Genomic DNA, 26,208 nt, shown 5'->3' on the forward strand with positions numbered 1-26,208 from the left:
GACACTTTTTGGGAAACTGTTTTAATGAATTCATATACGTATTATATATGCCTTTCATTGATCATTTTTTCGAAAAAAGGGCTATTTATTAATAAAAAACATATTTTTATTACGGTAAACGGAACGTTACGCCAAAACAGGCGGTCAAGTGTCATTTCGTAGCGTGATGTCAACACATTGAAAATATAGAAATAAACTTCGACGCTACACATACTTCAGGGGAAATCTTGGGAATTATTTAACTTTTAATTAGTACAATTGCAAGAATGTCAAATTACAAGGCGTGTGCAGTGACGATGTGTTCAAGTACGATCGCTAAATATCCTAACAAATTTGCTTATACACGTTCCTAAACCCAAATCTCATAAACGTTAAAGAACTTGCAGATTCTTATTTGTTTAAATCCTCTGTTTGCCAGCAATGATATTTTATACTATTTATGTAAGATTATTGACAAAAAGGAATAAATTTAGTAACTCTCGAGTGATTCGTCAATTCCAAATCATTGGAACGGGACGTAATCAAAACAAAACAGCAAGTGGAAGTATTCATATATTTAATATAATATATAGATGTCCATGATAAGAATAGAAGAGAATTATAAGACGTCTATGAGAATTCTGTTTTAAGGGCCCATTCTCTAATTAATAGGACACGATTAAAATATTTCATGACTGTGTTATTATTGCTTGTGCATGTGCACTGATTAACTTACAGGACTGTATAATTGTAAATTAGTATTTTATTAACCGATTTCTTTGTTTATTTGGTTTATATGGTTCTATTAGTGAGTACACACAGTAGAACTTTTGTATATATTTATCATATGTTACAGTTACAATAATTACTACAGATCACCTAAGCTAAATTTTTGTGCTGCTTGCGTGTCTGCTTTTCTTCATTACTAAAATTATTTTCCGTAACAAATGTATATATATTTTTATCACTGTCATTTTCAGAATTAAATTGCAATGCAATAATAGGAACTGTATGGTCACTTTTCTTCCTTCATCTTGTTGGGTAGGTTACGCAAGTAAAGAAGTACTATTTCCCGTGTACTTTACTTTATGTATTTCAGACTGGTGCCCACTTTCGAAACTTTTGGCTCCTCACTTCTTCTACGCAGGACAGTCATCACATTTTCATTTTCATTGATGTACCTTGTGTTCAGGACAACTTTTACTTTTCATGAAACACAAACTTGCCTTCCTCTTAAACTGCACATACTAACTTCGTCACTAACGTCGTCACTATACGATTGTCGGGAAGATCTGTAAATATAAATATAACCAATTAATAACCTTAAAACAGTTCACATAAGAATATAAGTATATTTAAAAAAATCTTAATAATCACTTGAAGACAACCTTTTTTCTGTCTGAAGTCAGTTAAGAAATGTTTTAATTGTCCGATATGATTAAAAGTAAATATAAAGAATGTTTTACTTACGTTGTTTATTTGATATTTCCATAGGTTATCTCAAGCAAGTTTTTGTATCCATTTTGATTTATTGCACTGCATATATGGAGATTCTTTAAGCAGGTTCACGCTATCAGCTTTAATATAGTATGGCTTCATTTCGGTTCACAACATATTATAAATTCAACCAACTCTAACAGCAAACGATTTAATTATTATTTGTCTTGTTTGGTTTCGATGTAGTGACGTCACATGACATTTGAGGCAGCACTGTCGCCGTTTTGGGATTTAAAATCCACAGATAAAAAATCGAAAATTTCTTTTCAAAAATTAAAATACTTAGAACGTATTAAAAAATAAACGAAATACTGCATAATTTATGTTTACTTATAAGCTATCATATCCAACATATTTCATATTTTATTGTTATAACTGTCAAGTACCCAATTATATAACCTTATATAACAAACAAAATAATAATACAATCGATAAAAATATATATATATTATGTTAGTGATTTTTAATTCATAACGTGAATATTATCGAAAACGATTAGCTATGACTGTCAATATACATAGTTTGCGAATATATATTTTCTAAATAGTCTGTGCTCGAGCTGTCTACTCTGTGCGTGATGCGTGCTTTTATAGTGTATAATCTATGGTGCTTTTATAACTGCCAAATGGTGAAGAAAGGTTTTGTTTGGTTATAATAATGTTAAAAATGGCAATATTTACTTAATTCAGTTCAATTAATTTACTACTGAAATTAGTGAAGTGCTAGATTACGTTATCTGCATAAAATGTTTACGAATATGCTTATACCAGAATGAGTTCACTTGATGGTAAAATGGTCGTGTGTTGCATTCTGCTTGAATTCCGCGTCTTGAAGTCTGTTGTTGATAATCTTCACAACCAGTCGGACTTGAGTTCTGCCTCTCAAAACCATAGATTAGTAAATATTACTCACAAGAAAATGTATCCAGTTTTGAGAACTGAAATAGTTGCGTAAAAAAGTTTTGCCACGTCTCCGTGCTAAAATGTCCCTAAAATATTTGAAATAATTATTTATTTATTATGTAAATTACGCAGTATTAGTCATTTATTATCATTTAATTTTCTCTAAAAATGTTTTTTTTGTCATGAATTAAAAAAAAAGAACTTACTAATAAGCCGTTTGTGGCTTCATTCAATTTCAAGGCGGCGAAGTATCTTTACTAATCTTTGCTCAAAACATAAAATTATTAAATAATAATGGTTGTAATTTGGTTCAAGACCAATTTACAACTGTTATTTATTTATTTTATTGTGTAAAGCATTTAGTACAATAGGTCAATAACAATACATAAAGTTCAATTAAATGGTACCGTTACAGGTTTTACACATGTCAAAACTTAGTTAAAATGTGAGGATTCACAATAAAGTACTAAAGGTAAATGATTATTATTCCCGCTCAAAATACAATTCAAGACCATTCCTTTTCTTTTTTAATGCTAAATAATACAATCATACCAGCTATTAGTCATTATTATAAAAAAAACATGTAATGAAAAGCACACAAAATAATTAACTAAAAATACTACTATAATAAAATAATTTAAATATGTCTAAAGCCTCAATATCTGAAAATGTGGATTGCATTGCTTGGACGTAGCCATGTAATGATTTGTAAAGGGGTATAGGATGTGTAGTGGTGCATCGTTAGAAATAATACTCCGAAGCTATTTACACGACACACTATATTATAGATTTATATATTACAATTGAGAAGTAAAAGTAAGCGAACAATAAGAGAAATAAAAATGATAAAACATTAATTTTTGTATATACACAATTGACATGACAATCTTATTGACATTCCTTATTTTTCATCTAAAATATTAGGTTTTCAAGAGATAGAAGGAGGTTTGTAGGTTACACTCTACAGGGGTATATTCTGTATCAAGGTCTTGATCAGACAACTGCACCAGAGTACTAGTTGCTTGCTAGCATTCTAGGATAAGTGATGTGCCGAGTAAGCTTTTTTTCATATTTGAGTATTCTGTTACTCATAAAAAAAGAATTGTGTTAAGACTCGAGTCAAGAGTATCTATAAATACTCGAGTTGGCATAAAGTACTTGAGTACTCGATTACTCAAAAACTTAATGCTAACTGGAGTATTTTTAACACTAATTCCAAAACACACAGTCCAAAATAGTACAAAGTCCAAAATAAATAATCAATCACAATCATAAAAATTATTGTCATTGATTAATTATTTGGACATTGATTGATTTTGGACAATGACACTAACTAAACATAAATAACCCTTAATAAGGCGCAAGCCTGTAGTAGCGCAAGTGTAGCTTGCAATAGCTTTGGGGCAGAGGACCTCTTTCCTTGTCCCATCTTTTTGAGTTCTTTTAACCAATATTGTGTCAGTTGGATGGTGAGCTGTCGTGAGAACAGTAACATCTCGGGTATCAAGCCACTTAATGGCTGTAAATAGGTTTTGCAGTTATAGCTGCAAATTGATTCTTTTCCAGTTTTAGATGTTTAGGCTGATATTTTTTTAGTATATCTGGCAAATCTTTTCTATTTATTCTTACCGTACATACAGAAAAGATTTTTCTTTCATACAAATCATCCAGCAAATTGCAGCTTGTAAAGAAATTATCAAATGCAGGGAGTGTGTTTTCAGGAAGATTTGTAGAAAGTTTTGCAACAACATTGTATCCTAGACCTTCGTCTTCCATATTGTCTCCTTTCCCCGTGTAAACCTCAAATTGATAGAGGTAGCATGTTTTTGAGTCACAACGCGCCCAGACCTTAAACCCACGTTTTATGGGTTTTTTGGGCATGTATTGTCTTAAGGATGATCGCCCTTTAAATTTCACCATACACTCATCTATTGACTGTTTACTAGAATTAACTGTCTCTTGCTGGAACACTTTATTTAGTTCCGTAATCATTGGTCTCAATTTGTACAGTTTGTCATATTTTGGTGAGTCCCTCCTCGGTTCATTCTCATTGTCATTGATGTGCAAATTTTCAGTGATTTTTTTAAATCTTTTAACTGTCATATTTTTTGAGATTTCGGGATTATTATAAAAAGGACCATTTGACCAGTAGAGTTCCATATCGGGCAATGGGTTTAGGCCCATCATAATTAATATCCCAAGGTACGCCTTAATTTCTTCTGCTGATACTGGTGTATAGTGGTTACTGTTTTGCTGACTTGCATATCTATTGGTTTGTTCAACTAGGATTTGAATCAAATATTCTGGAAAAAATCTATTAAAAACATCAATGGGGCGAGTTTTCTGATTATATGCAGATTGTGGTTGAATTGGATTAATGAATTCTGGAATATTATGTATTTCTTTTTCTATTTTCCACTCTCGTGGTTGTCTTGGCCTGGATACATTGCAAGCTCTTCTTTGCCTTGAATGCTGTTCCGATATAGTGCCACCAACTTATCTGTTCAGTTGACAGGGTCGCTAGTGCAGCGTCCAATGTTACCATATAATTATATTTGCCTACTGAAGAGGGAGAGCTCAACAACTTTGAGACCTATGATTTTTACTAGATAAAATATGTAAAAAATATTTAAAAAGATAAATAACCTTCGTAAACATCCTAAAAAAAAGAATTAGGTTAATAATGTCAAATTTTAATTCTTAAATGATATTCTAGGACAGGAAAAATAAAAAGTCCAGAATTATTAACTATAATTGAGTCATATAGAATCAAAAACGGCAATCTCATTTTAAGATATTTTTGACAGATCAAAAAAAACTGTTTACGAAGCCCAAAGACTTACTAGGGATTTTTTTTATACTTTTTTATTATATTGATTGGTATGTTCAGGTATCTTTTTAATAATAAGGTTTTCAACCTACAATTGAAAACAATGGAGAAAATCAAATATGAAAATCCAATAAAGCCATCTTTGTCTCTGATAATTGAAAATGTCCGTTTTTGATCCCAAACTATGTGAAGATGGCCACATTTGACACCAAGTCATGGATAGATCGCCATGTTTGTATTCAACGAAAAAATGCAAAATGTTAGGGTTGTGCAAAATGAAAAAAAAAATTGTTCAAGTATTTTTCATTTATTTAACCAAATTGTAATCTAAACTTAATCTACTACATATTGCTGCTAATGACAGCGATTCCGCGACACATTGATTTTAATCAGACTTAACTAAAATGCCTTGCTGCCAAATTGCGTCTCTATAATCTCAAGTCTAAAGTCTCAATTAGCTGGCTCCTTCAGCGGCAATCATAGCGGTCATGACTTACTTGATTGCAAATGGATCAGTCATAGAAAAGAAATTATAAACGATCTACGCTATTTAATCCACACGTTTCATGTCTCGACTAAAATTAGTTGAGTAAAATAAATGCTGTTACCTGATTGGTCCATTTGTAATCGAGTAGGTCACGACCACTCCGGTCAGCGACCGGGGTGAAGGGGCCAGCATAATTTAGACTTTATCCTAGAGAGAATAAGGACGCAATTTGACCACACTATATTTTAGTTTAGTGCGACTAAGGTCGATGTGTCGCGGAATCGCCGTCAATATCTATCATTTGTTTAAATTCGTAATTCGTGAACTTCCTCCAAAAGTTCTTGGCAGTAATGTTCTCCTTCAGGCGGAGGAGTGTACTGCAGACTCCTGAGTCGTTATAAGGTTTTTGTATATTTGGAGAGATGATATATCTCGCCAGTCTTTACCGAAATGTTTAGTTAACAGGGTGTTAATGTCATTAACTTTCTTGTTATTCAATGCGACAGTTTTCCGCAGTGGTCGTGCATTAATCATAGAAATAGTTTTTTGCTTCTTGCAAATGTTGGCAGCTTTTCCAACGTCACTTTTATAAAAGTATTCGCCTCTCACAAGAACATTACCAGGCTTTTTGGACCGAACCAGTATGAATCTTTTGCATTCTTTAAACTTAACGTTCCAAGAAGTTGTTGGTGTCAAAATCGACCGGGTTGTTTCTCTCCAATCACTGACAGGACACTTATCACCAAATTGTATAATGGTAGAAGTCTCAGACACAATAGCTTTGATCTCATCAGGATGCAAAAAAACTTCTTGCTTTTTCATTTTTTTTCTATTATACCAAATGCGCGATCCGGGGGCATGTAGGAGTGTCCTGTAACTGGGAACACGACTTCTAAGTTCTTGATAGTCGGACATGTCAACAACCACTTACAACATGCTGCAATAACAATGCTATTTTTGTTCTGTCCCCCACACCCATCCGCTACAAGGCGTATTTTGTCAATTCCTGTTTTATTAGTTTCAGTAAGTCTATGAAATACAGCTGATGCCACCAAATTAGAGTCTTTGTGGAACTCGTCCTCAGTGCAGCAGTATGCAAAGACTTTTTCTTTGGTCATTGGCTGATCGGAAGGTCCTTCTACCATGGTCAAGTTATAAAAGTAAAGTTGACGGCTATAATAGCATATTTGATCTGGCAATTTAGGAAGGGGAAGGTTTTTTTGGCAGTCGAAAGAGATAATTTTTAATCCATCTGCCTTTTCGCGCAATTTCTCAAAAAACGCCTTTCCCCTTAATTTATGCACTCTTTTTTGTGTTATTAACAAAACTCTTTTGTTGGAATCAGTTTCAGTTTTAATTTTTTCTGTTAGCTCGAGGCATGTTGAGCAAACGTCCGTACGCGGTGATCCAAATCCGAGGTTGTAAAAATTGTTAAAAATGTATCTAAAGTACGACAGCTTCACTTCAACATTTGCCCACTCAGATTTTTTGTACATTTCAAAGAGTTTTTTTATATTTAGCTCAGCAGGCAAGTATTTTCTTACTGCAATTTTAGCCTTTCGGCAATAATGCGACTCTGTGCACTTCAAACTTTGTATAAATTTGTGAACAGATTCTTTTTGTTTTGAATATTTTTCAGTTTTTCGAAACCCACCACGTCTCTCGTGTGCTATTTCTCCCGCGTAATAAAACATTTTCATGACATAATTTACCCTGTGTTTTGTGATTCCAAAGATGTTAAGAAAATGTTTTTGGCATATAGGTATTCTCTGTTTATTAACAAATACAGCATATTTTATTGAAGTTTGTTTCGTAACTCGTGGGCGCGTCCTCTTTGAAATGGCCTTAATTGAACAAAATTTTAAAATTAGTGCGTCTTGACTTTTTTTGTCCTTGTGGGCATAAAATTTGCTGTGTAGATTATGCATATCAGACATCGTTATTTTAGAGCATTGGAATGAGGGTTGGTCATGTTCACACACACGCGTGGGTAGGCATTTGGACGAGTATCTGAAAAAAAAGGTTAGGAAATTGTTATGATTGTTTTTTTTACAGAAGTCGATACATTAGCATTAATTTTTCTAGTTATAAAGGCTATCATTAACAATATCTCAATAACCACTCATCCGATCTAAGTAACAAGAATTACGAAACTGCTTAGATTCAAACAAAAAACAAAACATTAAAATCGGTTCACATAATAAAATGTGTAATAAAAAATAGGTAACATTAAAAAACCTCCCCCTTTTTTGGAGTTGGTAGAAAAATATACTCCGACAATTTTTATCTGAAATGATATGATAGAAAACGTTTTTTTTTTAATCTAGGTACTATAGGTCCATTTACCTATTAATGATAGTATTTATACTCAAAATTTGAAGCTAATCTATAATGTCTTTCATGACATGACATATCATATCATGTAAAAATATTTCTATCTATCTATCTATCATGTCATAGAAATACATGCCTAAATAATAAAATATTATTACATCATTTGAAATACCTATCTTCGTGAGTGTATGAACCCTAGTTAGGAAGCTTACCTGTTTCTCTTTGAGATATTCTTCTTCCAATTTTCTTGATCTTTTTGCGTTTCCTAGAGAAACGGTTATTTGTAGTGGTGGGCTGATCATCCATAGTCAGAATTTCAGTTGATTTATTCACTTTTAATCCCTAAAACTTCAATAAAGTAATAAAAAACACAAACACGCATAGTATGAAAAACTCGTTAATCGCCATCTTGTAAAGAGGCGAAATGCATTGCTGTGATTGGTCGAGTGCACAATAGCGCCGTTTCTGACTCTAAGCTGTCGGAATATTGCCACCTTTGTAACTAAGCTAGCATTTTGTATTTAATTTACTTAAAATATTGCCACATTTGATTCTGATGTGTTAAATAAACTTATGAATTTCAACTTTTTAAATTTTTCTGCATCATTAGGTCACAACTGCCAAAAAGTGAGATTGCCGCCTTTGATTCTATATGACTCAATTATTTATATTTTATAAAAATAAAATTTATATTTTATAAAAATAATTATGGTCATGATCTCTAACTTCGAGGGGCTCCACACCAGACATCCCTGAGCGAAATAATGACGATGCGCCTGAGGTGCCTGTGCCAAGTGATTTACATAATTCGTCATCAGAGTCACTTGAATCGCTTTCGCTATCACTATGCAACTTAATAATGAATGGTTCTTCTAAATATCCATCATTGTTCCTGTATTTTTCTTCAATTCTTTTTACGTGGTGACAATGGTTTTTCCACTCTTCTTTTGTTATTTTATCGAATGCATTCTGAATTAACTGGGGCATTTCAGCACTAGATTTACCAACATTTCGCTCAGCGACATTTCTCTTCATTGAACTCCAAACCATCTCAATTGGGTTCAAATCACAGTGGTATGGCGGTAACCTGAGAACAGAATGGCCATGACTTTTTAATAGATTATCTATTTCATATTCAGGAGCTGGTTTATTACGCTTTATTAATTCTTGCAGTTGAGGTTTCGTCATTTGCTCAGAAAATTCTATATTTCTCTCCCTCAGCCACAATTGCATGACAGCCTTAGTGTGGTTTGAATTGGGACATTTATTAACACAAATGCTGTGATAGGGGGCATTGTCCATCACTATAAGAGTATGCTTATGCAGGTTCGGCAGCAATTTCTTAATAGTCCATCTTTTAAAATTATCATTATTCATTTCATCATGGTAGTCACCGCTCTTAGTGTTTGATTTAAACACAAGAAGAGCATTCTCTACAAAACCTTCTTCGCCTCCTGCATGAACTATAATCCACCTATTCCCTTTTGATACTGGCTCCAAATCACCTTCAACATCTGGGCCTTGCCAACATTTGTCAGTTGAGTGAGATGAGTGTATATAGGTCTCATCTAAATAAACGACGGGTTTTTTTTCTCCAGACTCATTCTCACGAATTTTTTGTAAGTATGCAGCCCTCCACGCAGTTATGTCATTACGCTCACATAGCACTTTTCTATTTGTTTTAGTTTTTTTAAAACGAAATCCTATTTTATGCAGCAGTTTTCTAAGTGTTTCACGTTTTGCAGAGAAATCAATTTCTTCTCTAAGTATGTTTAATAATTTTGGTATAGTCGGAATTTCTTTCCTAAATGGATAAAATTCATGAATTTTTCTCCGTATGACGCCAATGTCAAAATCATCAATGTCCAATTTTCCTGTTTTTCTTTCTCTATTCTTACCGGGAGTAGATAGTTTGACATTACTTTCTTCAGCTTTTCATTCATGAGCTTGTAAACAAATCGTTCGCTTACTCCTGTAGCAAAAATATAAATACATGAAGTATAAAAAAACATTTACTACCAAAAATACTCAGTGACACTTTAACTAAGTAAAATAAAATAACTGAAATATTTACGCGGGACTTTCTATTAATTAACTATCAACACTTCATAGCAACACTAACCTGTCGCAGCTGCGACGCGTTCTGTCACTTTCTCAAACGGTATTTTCGGAGCTAGCAGGCGTTTTTCTTCCCTCATGAAATCTAAAACCTTTAAAATAATGACCCGTGCATCACTTTTGAGAGGCTTAGGCATTTTTAATCACTTATTACAATTATATTCGAATCGAAAAACAAAGAGCACTCACACTTCAAAGAATTGACAGCGGAATGACATTTCAAAATGGCGGTCGGATTTGTTTTAGTTCCAGATTTGTCTACTGAACAGAAAAGTTGGTGGCACTATACTTGATTAACTGTTTCAGTTACATTGTGGATAGAAGGTCCCGCACTTGTGTCATCTGTGTGAATGAGATAATCGTAACTGGTTTCATGGAATATCTCATCAATACATTGCTCTATCTCGATTTCTCTATCATTGAGATTCACTATTTCTCTCCATTCTTCTTGTGTTGTATGATCTGCGTTGGTGAAACCTCATTTAGTTGTTCCGATCTCTCGCTTACTCTACTAATCGTGCTGTTTCCTTCCAAAACATCTCTCAGCGAACTTTCCGAATATAATGCTGTACATTCAATATTTTCTTCTAAAATATGAGAAGCACCTAAAATTTCCTCATGACGACTTTCGATAATGGAATCTTCAATCACATTTAGGTTATCTGCTGGGCTGGTAACAGCGGCTGCCTGATAATAGGCATCATCGTCAGAGTCTATGTCAAATAAATCAGACAGATTATCCACGATGGCTTCCAACTCCGCCGCGCTATGAATTCTCTTATTTTTCCTATTCATGGTCTATAAAACCTGTAGGTAAATATACAAATTATGAACATGTCATTAACAAAACAGCCATAAACAGAAAATTTGATTAGAAGGAGTTGGGACTGACAAATGTATTTTTCATATAGATAGTTACGTGTCTAAGTGCAGGCGCAATCGTGCAAAGGGAAATTATTTCCCACTTTGTAATTTGAACTTTTTACAGGTAAAAATCGCTAGAATCCATATGGAAACTATACGAAACACTTCTGGAATAATCTATTTATACGAAATATATAACATATTCTACTTACAGAAATCTTTGTTGAACTATTTAAATATTTTTCTTCAAGGTCTCCGAAAAATAACCGTCGTCGGGCACTACTTTCACGTCATGTCATTTTGACATTGACATAACATCCACAAGATGACATTATTACCAAATGTATTGCCAGTTTAGAAATTTTAAATTAACCGAGAAGCTGCTAAGTATACTTGCGTTCATTTAAAGGTTAAACGTCACGTAAAATTAAATATTTTTCAAAAGAAGCCTTGGTGGGAAATTATATCCCCTTGCCTTATTAAGGGATAAACAAGTTTTAAAAATTCCTTCTTTATTCACTCGGTTGCCTATTTGAGGTACCTAAGACTTGAGTCAGTGTCTGAATACTGTCAGTATTTGAGTATCACTGGTACTAGAGTGAGTAAAAAAATCTTTGTACTTAATCAGTCTTATTACAAGGATTCGTACAATGGCTTGTGGTATCCTGGAATTAGATTTTTATTCATCAATTCTATCAAATCAGCTTTCTTTCTCTCTCCTATTCCAGGTTTTTGGAGATAGGCTTTCTGAAAACCTATATTAATGCTCTGGCTATTATTATTTCTCTTCTTCTTCAAGACTATTGCTTTCTTGAATAATTTGTCAGCATATGATTCTTTAAAGAATATAGCATCAGGATGAGAGCTTTGAACTTTTATAATTTTTACTCCACCCAGTTTTACGGTATTATTATCTACATCTTTCGTTATTGAAAAGTTCATTTTATTGCACATACTTTTCCAATCAAAAAAATTTAAAGCATCATTGACATTAAATGGCTTGCTTTTTTCCGTGCCGTCTTTATAGCTCCGATAGCGTCAGGTGTATACATTGGTCCTGATCAGTTGTCTTTTAATTTCTCTCTCTATTATGGAGTGAGCTGAATCGCCCTCATTCTGTGTATGTCCTTTGATGAGGCATTTATGTGTAATTGATCTTATATTTGGCAGAGTTTTTACTGCATAAGTATACATTGAGATCATAAACTTATTTTTTTGCTGTCCGGCACAATTTTCTGAATAAAAGACAACATCGAGGTCTTCCGCCGTTACAGAATTTTTCTCTAGGTATTTGTAAACACAGGTAGCAATTTCGTTGACACCTCTATTGGCGTTAGACTCATCCCATACATAACTCTATTTATATATTTATATATATTTATATATTTATATGTATATACATATTTAGTTGTATTATATATATACGTATATTATATGTATAATTGTACTTTTATTTTTTTTGTATTTAGTATATTATGTCATTTTATTGTATGCAGTTTATTGTTTTGATTTAGAAGCCTACCACATGTTATCGCCATCGCCCAGGGTTGACTGGCAGAGAATGCCATTAGGCATTAAGTTTACCCTTTGCTACACTAGTTTAAGGTGTGACAAGAAATTTAAATAAAAATAAATAAATAAAAACTCTCAACTGAATTATTTTGTAAGTTATAAATTGTTAAATTATGTACATTTAGTTTTGACTTGTAGTAAAAAACTGAGACTTCACCTTTGGGGCATTGGAACACTGCTTGAAGATCATAGACCGCTGTTAAAATATTTTTGTTATTCTTATCTTTTTCTTTTTCAAATACGAGACAAATTCTTTTCCTTTAAATGTAATTCATAATCTTGTTTCTTAGATTATTTTTCTTCGTCTGTGATGTTTTTATAGGCTTCGCATAAATCGCATAAATCCTTTTTAGGAATGAAAAACAAAATGTTGAAAAACAAAATCTTGTGTGAACATACGATAAAATGTAATGTAGGTTCCATAGGAGACGTTTTGGGATTTACATTTTTCCACATAACCTCTATGAAGATCTGTGATAGCTTTGCTACCATCAATATAATTTCGTTTTGAGTTAGCCCGGATATAATATGACTCAATCTTCGGTATTTCTTCGGTATTGAGTGTCAATAAACAATTTGATGCCATTTTTAATGCTTTCATCCACTGAATTATGATTTGAATGAGTACCTCGGTTATCATTCATGGAAGAAATATTAGTGTTGCTATTTTTCTTTTTCAAAGCTGTTTCTATGGGTAGATTATTGATCCCCAAAGTATTTTTGAAGAACAATTTACAAACTGTTGTTTTTTCTCCCAAAATAGTCAAAAAGAAAGCGTTGTTGTTACTTCGAATAGTGCAATATTTCCATCCGAATCTACTTTAACGTAACGTTGTTTTGGGATTGTGATGTCTACGCTATTAACAATAAACGACCATTGTTTTTCTATTGCACCCCTGTATTCTTTGCTCCTCTGTAAATTTAAACCCACATCTAAATTTACATTTATCTTTACAAGAAGGTTTCAATTCACGACTTGGCATATTTTAAAGATTGATAAGATAGATTTTAGACAATGAAACATGTCCATCGGCAGCAATAGCATCCATATTTTGTACTTTTTCCTCAACGACCCTTCTATTTTTCAATTCGCCACTATTGTCTATTTGCGAAACTAGAGATCTACACCAGCACAAGAAGCGGACTCACCAAAGGAAACATTGGAAGCACAGCAACCAGTCCTCTTCGGACTTAGATATTGAATAAAGGTCGTTAAGGTAAATGCAAGCACAATCCTCTTCATCGTCATGAGGAATATTCGAAAAATCTTCTTCCTCGTCATTTTCTACAAATATGTCTTTATTACTTTGCGTTTTTAAAGGTGGAGCTTTGAGCTCACTTTTAAATTTTCATTCCAACATATTTGGAGTACAAGTCAACACCAACGAGCTCTGTCGTAATTTTGGTTTACGTTTTCCTTGGCCACCAATAAAACATCCTTTATAAAAACTGGAATGGATGCATTTCATGAAACATTAGACATTGAATTTCGAGACAACTTTACTCTTTCTTACAAACATTTTTCTGTTTGTTATATTTCTTTCAAGTGACTGAGTGGAAAAGATAGACTTATGTAATATTAATGATTATGAATGGCCTTGTTTTTCGGGCCGGCAAAATCAATTGGTTGCTATCTTGAGAAACAAGTCATATACGAATGACCACTTACTAAAAATTTGTGGTAAATTTTCTTTGTAGTTAACTCAGAATTTGACTGCCTTGCTTTGATTCCGGATCACTGATCGGAATCAAACCATCACTGATCCGGATCACGATTTTATAAAATGCCTACTGAGGCATTTTATAAAATCGTACAAATCAATAAATTAAATAAGGTACACGCGGTCTTGGTACACGCACCGTAAATTATGTAAATGTGATTATAAAATGGCGGCGCGATCACGCGTATGCTACTTCGCACGATGTAACCTTTTAACACGATAAGTACGCTTAATAGCCTGTTGGACAAAATAAAGTTAAAACCAATATTAAGTCTATTTATGTAAAAATATAAGCATAAACCACACATCCTTTAAGGACATAAAGAATGTTGTAAAGAATTATCTTTGGTAAAAGATATGCCAAAAATATTTTATCGGCAATATTCGCTAGATTTTCCAAGTCTTGAATTTCTGTCACGGCGAGTACAGCACGTGTAGCGGGGGGTCAGTGTCCCTGCCACAGAATTCGAAGGGTCTCATCTGATATTTTTCCTCTTGATAAGTCTCTCATACGGCGTAATAGCTGTGATGGCTTTTGATCGCCTAGATCCATTTCACCAATTAATTTCTGGATTTGACGATTCTCCGACTCTTCGTAGATCATAAGTAACCTGTTCTTTAATGCTTCATATTTATTTCGGATTGGAGGATTAATTAACATGTCGGTAATTTGTTCAACAGCTTCCTTAGATAATTTGGCCACAACAATGTTGAATTTAGATTCATCTCCCATCTTCTGAGGGGCAAGTATTGCCTCCATCCGGATAAACCATACCCGGGGTAGATCGGTCCAAAAATCGGGAATTTTGGAGGAGAGCGAAACCATCGCGAGATCTGGTTTTATGTCATCTTCCAATGCTGAAGTAGCGGGGTTGCTGGTTGCGGGTCCGGCTGGCTTATCAGGCATGGCTGGTAATGCGGGTGCCGCGGGAGCAATGTTAGCGGATGGCGCAACTGGTAACTGCGGGTTCATGGCACTAAAGTTTTTTTTTTTCACTTCACTAAACGTCTTGGGTCACCACTGTACTGGCTGTGGGGTGTGCCTTTTTATATTTATGTAAAGTCCCCAAACAACCCTGTATCAACTTAATTTTTGGAGATGAATTAATAACACCGTAGTTACTTAACCGCGTTTATTCTGTACAATGTATTAGAGACAACTGTCCGCGAGGGGTAAACGCGTGGACCGAGGCTTGCTTAGCAAGCGAAATATAATGTCGCTACATAAGCATTCATTAAGTAACCCTTAAGGATATAAAGAATGTAGGAATTACGTAAATAATTATTTATATGTTATAAGCTATGATGATTAAAGATTTAGGATCACCATGCCTTACAGCATGCGCGCTTTAGTGCCTAAGTATATTTATATGCATATGCCACAAGCAATAATATTATAATATAAATAGGGATGCATGAATTTAAGAGCATTAATGGGAAAGAAAAAATAATTTATTTTATATGTAATATAGGAGTAGCAGGCGAGCATGCAGTCCATCCGATGGTAAGTGGTTATTGCCGCCCTTGAAGGAATGCAATCAACTCCAGATAAGATTAATTACCTTTTTAGGTCGGTCACTAATACGCCGCTACTAAGCTGGAATGCCTTGCAAAAGTATGTCTCCCTTACCACACCCTTCAAGCCGTTAATAGGTAGAAATAGGTGTGGCGGTGGTGCCGCCGGAGTTGAACCACAGAGTTCTACCACCTTTTTATGGTTATAAAGAATTACAACCATTAGCTATATTTAAGCTGAAATATGCTCACGTACTTACAGAAAATCACGCTCCAACACAAATTAAGAGGAAAAATAAGTAGAAAAGGATACGGATATTTCCTCGAAGCGTCGTTTTTTTAGGCACTCGTGGCGTTATTCGTTACGCGCCGTTCGCCAACGTGGTGAATATTAATGTCCTGTCACGGTTGCCACTTTTGTTCAGGTTTTTATGTTGAACAAATAATTAATACTTAGTTCGCGCCACACTGCTAATTTGTCTATCAAACGGTAAATTGTCTATCAAAACTGTTACATCACTTTTTTCGAAAACACACTATTGTCTTTTTTATGTTAAATTATGTACGGAGCGCGCGCGCGTCCTCGCTGATGTCTTTTTTCCCGAATGGCTTCGGCGCCCGCTCCCCTCCCCTCCCCGCATCCCCGCCCCTCCTACTCGCGGGAGGTTATACTCCCGCCAACGACTGCTTCAGTTCATTGGGTACACAGCCACTGCTTGGAACCTCTGACGTAGCTGTGTCCAGATTTAACAATTTCTCATGTCTGAACCAAATAGAGGACCCACTAGCTTGTTCTGATGCTGCTTGATCAGATTTTTTATCCGGTGAACGTATTCTTGTTAGTTTGGCCTTTTGTGGCTAAAATTTTAGCTACTAATGTAGACAGTTTAACGAATCTCTCTAGCATGTCAAAGCAAGAATTCCATCTAGTGCTGACACCTTGTATCAATGTCAACACCTGACCTTCTTTTTTTCCACATCATTCTTGTTCGGCTCGTAATTGGTCCATGACGTTGACTGACTGCTTAAAGAACGTCACAATGGTTTTGACGTGATCGCTTAGTGCTGAAAATTCTTTAACTTCTTTCAGTACTCCATCAACTACAAGGTTTAAGACGTGAGCCGTACAGTGAATCCTATGATTATCACCTAAAAACAATCGTACCGCTGACACTATATTTGCGCCGACATCAGTGGTAATGGATACAATTTTATTTTTGTCAATTTCAAACTCTTCACATATTTCTTTCCAACATTCTTGGATGTACTGTCCTATATGACCCTAAAATAAGTAGATATATTTGTACACAGAATAAAATGTAATAATTGCAAATAAAAATAATTTAGAGGTGGGTTTCAAAATTATAAAGTATTTCAAATATACCTGAGACAGTTTCTAGGCGCATAGGTTCAAGCTCTGAAGGGCAGACGATCCGTTTACGATGTCAATAAAGTGAACCGTCAATACAAGAAAACTTCTTGTAGCATTAGTGATTGTAAGTATGTCACTTGTGAAACATAAAAAAAGTTATCTCTTTCAATGTTTTTATTATGACCTCCTTTGTAGTATTGTATCTGTTTTGTACTAAGTGAGTTACCTGAAAGTAAAAAGCATGCCCGAGTTAATAATTATATAACTCGAGGACATTTGGGAAGCGTTCCTTTAGGTACGCTTGCATGCCCTCTAACCATTGAGCCGTTGCCATACTGGCAACAAGCGAAGGTGGGTGTGTACCTAAACAGGGAGGTGTGTACCTAGTGTGTGACCCTAACGTCTCGATCTAGTGCTTCGGGGTGAGTGCCTGATAATAAAATTTACTCGTGTAAGCGTGCGGGCTGGAACCACGCCGGACAAGCTGCTTGTGCCGGGCAAACGAACTACACTGTCCTAACAACGAAGACACAAACACTGCACTGTACACACTATATACTGTACCCAGGGATACAGTGTAAAACGCACAACACAACACTCGCGTTATCACAACTCCGCGCCTGGTAGCGCGGCGGGTACGTGTCACGTGGCACACACGTGGCGGCGGCTGACGCACATTGCGTCGTCTAGCGATGACTCACGGCGAGAACGACCGTATGCGACCTCTTTGCCCGAAAGCTCGTAGTTTTTTTTAATATAACCTCAAAGACTATCTGAAAAATTTAACCCTTAAATGCATGATTTTATATATTTAATGGAAAAAAATATTTTGTTCAGGTTAATGGGTACTTCAACGGGGAAATATAAAAAAAATTAATATTTTAAGTGTTTTTTTTTACTGAAAAAGGTTGTGTATCAAAAATGAAACAGTATGCAATACAGGTTAAAAATATTAACTTTATATTGTTTTAACTGTTATGAAATAACACAAAACAATTACATTTTTTTTAAACAAAGGATTGAAAGGTATCTTGTATCAGTTGTAATAGGTTCATGTCCAACTTTGTCAAGACGAACATCTTTAGGTGGCATCGCTGGCATGATACTATTTTTTTTCTTTTTGGCTATTTCTTCTTCAATGCTTGAGCTAGGTCTTCCCCTCTTGTTCTCTCTGTATGTTCCATAATTACATAAAGCTTCCGCCAACTCAGCGCGAAACTGCCAAATCCATAAGATTTTTTGGTTGATTCCCTTTTGTTTATTTACCTTAACCCTTAAAGTCGCATGATGATTTTTGTTAATGAAAACAAGTAAAATTAATTTTAATGGTTTATTAGACATATAAAAAAGTTACAAAAAATACAAAAAAAATCTTGAGCTGATATTTTTTGGAAAAACCTATGTATAGTATACTATACGTTGCGCTATTTTAGTGCTTCGTGTGGTAAGCCAAAAAACAGTTTCTGCCTTTGACATAACATAAATGTATTTTGCATTTAGTGCACATTGTACTTGCTTGACCTCCTTTACAATATTTACATCTCTGATACCCGGTTAACTGAGGCCAATGATCGTATTTATCATACCTCACATCATCAAAAGGCCTCTCGGCCAATGGTTTCTTTATCTTTTGCCTCTCAGGTACAGATTCAACGTCCTTTACAGGCACGGTTCTATCACGCTTCAGAAGTCCAGCGTAGATTTCGTATCGAAAGTCTTTCAAACGATCTTGCTTCCTCTTCTTATTTATTTGTCTGTCATGTCTACGACGTAACAGCCAAGCATTATTTACACATATGTCCAAAAGCTGGGAAAAAATATTCATGTACCATCTGTGAGATTTTATACCTGTGCGGTATAATGCTATTAGCATATCCGCCAAATCCACACCTCCCATGTGGCGATTATAATGCTTCACAATTTGTGGACATTGTATATCGATGCGACTTTTAGACTCTTTGCTAAAACGTTTGATATTCTCAAGGGGAAAAGCGTCAACATAAGAGCTTACTAACCTCACATGCTTATTGTCAAACCACTTGACCACACTCAGTTTGTTTTCATTGCAAACCACCTGAGTAAAAGCTCCTCTTCCTTTCTTCTGTAGCGATTTATCGTCAATCATTTTGCTCTCTGCATCCTTCAATCTATTTTTCCTAACAGTCCCTAAACTAAATATACCATAGTTTTCTCGTAATATATATATTAGCTCTAAAGACGTAAAATAGTTGTCAAAGTAAACGACACTACGGACACAAACGGATTTGGCTAATTCTTTCATTTGTATACTATGTGGAAAAATTAGTATTAAAAAAGACGAAGACAGTAAGAGGGTTAACAGAATTAACACTTGTTCAGTAGGTATCCTACAATAAAAATAAGTTTTATAGGTATTTAATTTTTGTTGTATATACATAAATTGGTCTTCACTAGTACCTGCACCTGTGCAATTACGAGGCGTGTCTCTAGTAATTAAACGATCAATAAGTCCTAAATACCTATTTATTCTATCAGTTAGGTCCTTTTGGATAAGAATAAATAAAATAAGTGTAAGTAGTCTCAGTTCATTTATTTATTTGGCGGGACCGTGCCTACAAAGGATAGGCACGGTCCCGCCGTTCTGTTCTCATATTTTTATATTGTATTTTTCTCCTTGGCCAGTCTGGATCTGGCCAATGTCTATTGGACTTGACGGTGGTCGTGCTGACGGTGCCGGCAAAACTGGCACCATTTTTTGCCGCGATGTTTTCCAATCAACAACAATCAAAACACGTACTTAATAAAATAGAGCTTTGCAGGTTGCCCAATTATTACAATTTTTTTCTTTACTACTCGTTGAAGCGCGCATAGCCTCGCTAGCTGTGTTGATTGAAAACAATCAATAAAGTTAAGCAGCGTCGGGCGCGGTCGGGAGTTGGATGGGTGACCGCTAGTGGCAAAAATTTCATGCGCGTTTCCGTGCTTCGGAGGGCACGTTAAGCCGTCGGTCCCGGTTGTTGTCGATAGATGGCAGTCGTTAAACCTTGTCGGAGGCCTTTCGGGCGGTTTGAAAACATCCGACAAACGGGTTGGCCACTAACCTGTCTCCACCAATCCGCATTGGAGCAGCGTGGTGGAGTATGCTCCAGGCCTTCTCCACTTGTGAGGAGAGACCCGTGCTCAGTAGTGGGCCATAAATGGGTTGCAGGCACTCGTTGGAGTATCTACTATACCTACATATTTTTAAGTGTTAACTTTATCCATGGTAAAGTGGAGTCGATCCGTTTCCAAGTAAAAAAAAAAAACAAAAATCACTAAGTACCTATCATATTATTATTTACTCTTGGCAGGTTCTATGAAAAACGAAACATCTAATAATAATCAACGCATTATCTGCACGTGCAATTGCCGTTTGTAGTCGCAAGAAGGACAAAGGTGCAAGCACGAAAATATAAGTTATCGTAATTACGTGTACCTACTAATGACCATAAAAGATAAAGCTTTGCGGCGGCATTTTGGCTTGGTCTAAGAGCTACATCAAAGAAGCCGCCGCAGGAATTTATATTTTGTTTGTGTTACTTACGGTTTAGGTCTTCTGTTTGTTTTTATTTCCTTGATGTATAGTACCGTCCAGCACGCTGCCGCCAAGCCCAATACAATATAAATCAGTTTGCTGAAATTAAATAATTACGTACTTGATTAGAAGGTACATTATGTTAAAAGGGGCATTTGTATTTTGAATAGGTGCTAAAGTAATTCTATTGCTTAGTCGTTATGTACTTACATCATGATTAAATAAAGTTTCGCTCTTAAGCCACAACTTGTCCTAAGTATCTATTCATTCAACTATTCAGAGTTGCCAACTCAAAATAATGTTTACGCCTAAAGTTCAGTTAATGTGTTCTGGGTCATCGCTTACTACATTTAACGAGTCCTCAGTGGTTTGTGAATTTACAGACGCTGGACTATTCAATGGCATATAAGTACTACTACTCGTACTTGGTCTTGACACATCATAATTGTTACTTGGTCTTGACGAATTTTCATTGGCATGTGTGTTTGCAAAATATTTAGGATTATTCGCTGTCATATTTCCGTATTTCAAATCGTGTAGTCGACATTTTGTTATCACACTCTGAATTTCTTCTTGGCCTAGGATAGCCTGTTCTGTAGAAAGGTTTCTTAATTGCTTCGCAATGTGTTTCCCGAAGATGTCGAATTCATCTTCCACTGTTTCTGATTTGGATAAATCGTATTGCATATCTTTCATGCTACTGACTATTGTAGACAGCTGTGAAATTTTACTTCTTTTCTTTCGCGGTTCTGATAGACTTGGTTCTGGGTTTGTATGAGTAAGGTACCCATATTGTCACTAGGTTGAGTATTGTCAGTATTTTCTTTATTTTGAGCATCATCAGTATTTTCCTGAAAATAAAATATTTTTACTTTATTTTTGCAGATACCCACTGCGGAACAATGGAAACAAGTCGAGGAAGGCTTTCGGAATAAGTGGAACTTTCCTTTATGCTACGGAGCGTTAGACGGAAAACATATAAAAATTACTGGCTCCTATGAATATGGAAGTACGAACTTTAATTATAAAAAAGAAAACAGCATAGTATTGATGGATCTTGTTGACCATGATTACTGTTTTACGTATAGCAATGTGGGCGCAAATGGAAGCGCTTCGGATGGTGGTATTTTCAAAAACTGTTCCATTTTTACTAAATTAGAAAATGGCAGTTTTATTCCAGAAGACGGAGTGATTGTGGCTGATGTAGCATTTCCACTAAAAACATACTTAATGAAACCATATCCTGGGGCTAATTTTACTTTTGAACAAAAAATATATAATTACAGGCTGTCCCGTGCTAGACGCATTGTAGAAAACGCTTTTGGAATATTAGTAAGTCGATTCAGAATTTTCGAAAAAGCTATTTCAACTAAGTTACATACTGTGGATCACATTGTGTATGCAGCTTGCTCTCTACACAATTGGTTGAGAAAAAAGTCAAGCAATTATATGACTACTACTTGTGTAGAGCATGAAGATCACAACGACCGTCATTTGATTAATGGAACGTGGAGATCCGAAATAACCTCTTTAGATAGTATCATACAGCAGGGCAGTAACAACTCAGCAACACATGCAAGGGAAAAAAGAACTCAATTCACTAATTATTTTGTAAACGAAGGAAAAGTACCATGGCAAAATCATATGATACATTGATAAATTTGTGTGTTTTAACAAATAATATGCTACTAAAATAAAAAACTTAAAATACATACGTGTGTTTTACGCTTCACCATCACATTTTTAATAAATGAATTGAATTCGGCGAACCATTTCACTTTGGGTTGGTAAACATTGCCACTAGCACCAGATGTGGATGACTTCTTAATCTTGTCTAGTTCAAGGTAGTATGTCGAACGTATACTTTTTATTTTGTTTTTCACATCTTCCACTGTGAATCCTTCAATTTCCATACCAATGCACAGATTTTGCAAAGCAGTTTGGCGCATAGCTTTGTTTTTATAATGTTCTGATGTTATATCCCATAAACACGGATTTTCTCTGTATATTGTGACAAACTTTACAGTTTCGTCTTCAGATAACTTCTTCACCATTGTTAAATCCTTTTTCTTCGTAAAAAAAGTCCGGAAAAATGACCAACACGTGTGTACTTCGTCAGCACTGGAATGGCACGGGATTGGCCGTCTACATTATTCCAGTTCCACTGGATTGATCGCACTGGACTGAAAAGTAGACCGCGAATCCAGTTACTGGACTGGAATGCTTACTGGATTCAGCTCATTCCAGTGCCGGTTTACATATTTCCAGTAAGCAATCCAGTACTGGACTGGATCGCTGGACTGGAATAATGTAAACCGGGCAATATGCTCATAATCGCCTAGTCTAATTATATTCTCTCTTTTCATTACCTTTCTCTCATTTAAGGCGAACACTCTATCGGCCGGTAAAAAAGAGTGTCATGTTACAGAAAATATCATTTCAACTTGCTTGATATTAGCGGTATTTTCTAGCAGCCATTTCATGATCATACATATAATTATAGAATTTTTATTTTGGCCGCCACAGCCGTCAGACATCAGCCTTATTTTGTTAATTCCAATCAGTGCGTCTACCGCCTATCTCAACGCTATAGCTACAGCGTTGATGAAAGGTAAAGCGAAGCACTTAGCATAGCTTTCATTTTGAGCGACCGCCTATGATCGCCGCACTTTTGTAAGAGCTCTAGCTTTAACTTTATTGATCGAAGATGAACGAAATAAGTCTGGCAACTGCGTTTGGTTATTGCTAGTTGATTACGGTTTACGGTTTTTATTTTATTAATTAAAAGTATTTAATTTTATGAAAATATTTGTAATTTTTTAGTTACTATGTTAAATTATTATATTAATTATATTAATTACAAGTACATTATATCACACTTCTGAATTTTAAAAAGCAAAATAATTGCCTTTTTTTATTAAGCCATTGAAAAACTAAACGCGTCCTGTCAGTGTCAACAAATTAGCTTATAATTGAAAAAAAAAAGCGTATTAAATACGTCTACTACAAGAACATAGTGTTTCTTCATTGAGGTAATTCATCCTTTTTAGATGGCATTAACATAATTTATATACAAATAGATTGCTTCAAGTTGCTACTTACCCAAGAACCAAAAGGTGTGACCTATCTCATGCAGTCTTTGCATGCCTATTTTAACACTGCTCACGTTCCACACATGTGAGTCATGACTTGCTCCACCCAATGATGCATCAACATGCAAGATGCGTAAGTCTGCATCACATATCTAAAAACATAAACAAATAGGTAAAAAAACCCTAACAATAACTAACTAATTTATTTATTATATGAACTATCTATGTACAACAGTTTTAAAGTATACTAGCAAGTAGATAATTATTTTTATGACTGTATTTCTCTTATTGACTTTGAAATTATATAGTAGGTATTAGGTAGGTATAGTACTTTTATTACCATCATCACATTAAGGGAATGGTACAACTTTCTATTGAAATATGCTTCCTCGTAGTCTCTCGGACGAATTATTGACACATGGGTGCCATCGATGCAACCCAGAATGCCGGGAAAACCAAATTGGTCATTGAATCTGCAACAAGAACACAGTAGATGAGATTTTTTATTAACAAATAAGGTAGGAAAGCAAATTTAACAAATAATAAAAGATGGTAGGTACCTTCTTGCAATAGCGTTGCGTTCTTCTGCAGTTCTTGGGAAGTGGATATATTTCTTAATGATGTGGGGATCATTAAGGACTTCCGTCACTTCTGCCAGAGAATCAGACACAGATGTCTGTGACAGTCCCAAACTGAAGTCATTACCAACATTCCGTTGGTAAGACCCACTGGCATAGAATTGCAATGCAGCAAGAATCTGCAAGAATAGAAAGGCATAAAAGTAGGGATGTAATTACCTATAAATATTAGGGACCTTCCTAGTAGTTTGGGAATCACTTTTCGAGTATAAGTTAATACCTAGTGGTTTCGGAATTACTCGTTGAGTATAAATTGATGGCTAAATACCTTCAACTCTGGCTTAATTGCAGTACTTCTTTGCGGAGTGCTCAACAAAGGCACTAAGTCCTCGCAAAGAGTGATGAAGTTGTTCTTCGTCAAGCGGAATGTTTCAATGAACGTCCGCTCTGTCAGCAGCATGGGTTGGCTCGCATCCCGCAGTTGTCTCCTACGCAGCGTCAGCATTGTCCTAAGCCGTTCCTCCTCTGCCTCTACCAGCAACAGCATTCGCGCCATTTCTCCACTCCACGAAACCCTGAAAAAATTGCAAAAAAAAACACAAAACAAGCAGTATACACAGAACACACGTCTATTATGATATGAAAACGTATAAATAGCAATAATTCTGAATAAAATATTAGTACAAATGACTTAATATTTGTTCAAAGATCGTTATTACAAGTAAGCTGTGAGAGATCACCAACAGCTTTGGTGACAGTTCGTATTACGTTGATGGCTTTCATCGAAAGCTAGGGCGGCCATCTTGAAAAATTAGGCGGTGCCGAATTATCTGTCAAATCCAAGCATTTCAAACCATTTCATTCGGTCATTTGTTTTCGGTTTTGCTATAACTTTGATTAGTACTTAGAACTGTCATAGTGTTTAATAGGCGGTACGAAATCACAAAATGACGTCATAAACTAAAGCTATAGTGAAAGCAATTACGTTAGGCGGTAGACCCACAGGTCTAATGAATTTATGCAATGATATTGTGCTGAACAGATCTCATTGGAACCTTTAGCTGCTTCATCTTCAGTCCAAATATACGCATGAATATTATTAGTAGTCATGGATGCGCGTGAATTGCCGATAACAACTGTAAAATTGTATAAATATAGTTGTCTTGAGTAGTATGTAGACTGGTCTGGTATTTTAGGCAGAGGAAGATTTTTTTCGCAGTCAAACTGTTGAGCTCTCAGTTTGTGAATTCTATGCTGTGTTATGAGTTCTTGTTTTCTAATTTGAGAAGTCTCAATTTTGATCTTCTCAGACAGTTGAATGCATATTGAACAGACATCCGTTTTTGGGCTACGGAATCCGATATTAAATCTGGTATCAATTTTTTTTTTTCTAAAAAAAACCCTGTTGAACACCGAATCCTGGTGAAACCTGATCCTCGTACATTTTAAACATTTTTTTTTTATATTCAAGTCTGGATGAAGGTATGGGCGAATTTTTATTTGATCTCTGCAATAGTGAATCTCTAAAGGAGTCAAACTTTTTATAAATTTTTCAACGGCTTTTTTTTTCTCTTCTAGAGGCAAAAGAAAACTGCTGTATGTCTCCTCCTCTATTTTCTTTAGCTTAACTTCCAGTTTGGTAATGCCTTTTTGCTACTCCCTCTATCCTAGAGGACTTTAAACGTGACGCCAGCAAAAAAGTTTTTTTGCACACCGGGATAAGTTCCTTAGTTTTATATTTTGGTATATAAAATTTCACACTAAATGTCCTAGGATTTTTAGTCCCTTTTTCTT

General features: G+C 35.2%; 1 long non-coding RNA gene and 1 pseudogene across 1 annotated transcript; both read right to left on the minus strand.

Annotated features, from left to right (window-relative positions):
- Nucleotides 1-801: 801 nt before the first annotated feature.
- Nucleotides 802-1,866, minus strand: LOC140754364 (uncharacterized). The gene is made up of 2 exons (XR_012103649.1): nucleotides 1,450-1,866; nucleotides 802-1,271 (listed from the first exon to the last, which is right to left on the minus strand). It is a non-coding gene; the product is annotated as an uncharacterized LOC140754364 (long non-coding RNA).
- An 18,675-nt stretch (nucleotides 1,867-20,541) lies between these two features.
- On the minus strand, nucleotides 20,542-24,310 carry LOC140754413 (uncharacterized; annotated as a pseudogene).
- Nucleotides 24,311-26,208: the final 1,898 nt, after the last annotated feature.

The sequence above is a fragment of the Epargyreus clarus genome, unplaced genomic scaffold, assembly GCF_041222505.1.
Source record: "Epargyreus clarus isolate Ecla_fem2 unplaced genomic scaffold, WU_Ecla_fem_2.2 ptg000029l, whole genome shotgun sequence".
Classification (NCBI taxonomy): domain Eukaryota; kingdom Metazoa; phylum Arthropoda; class Insecta; order Lepidoptera; family Hesperiidae; genus Epargyreus; species Epargyreus clarus.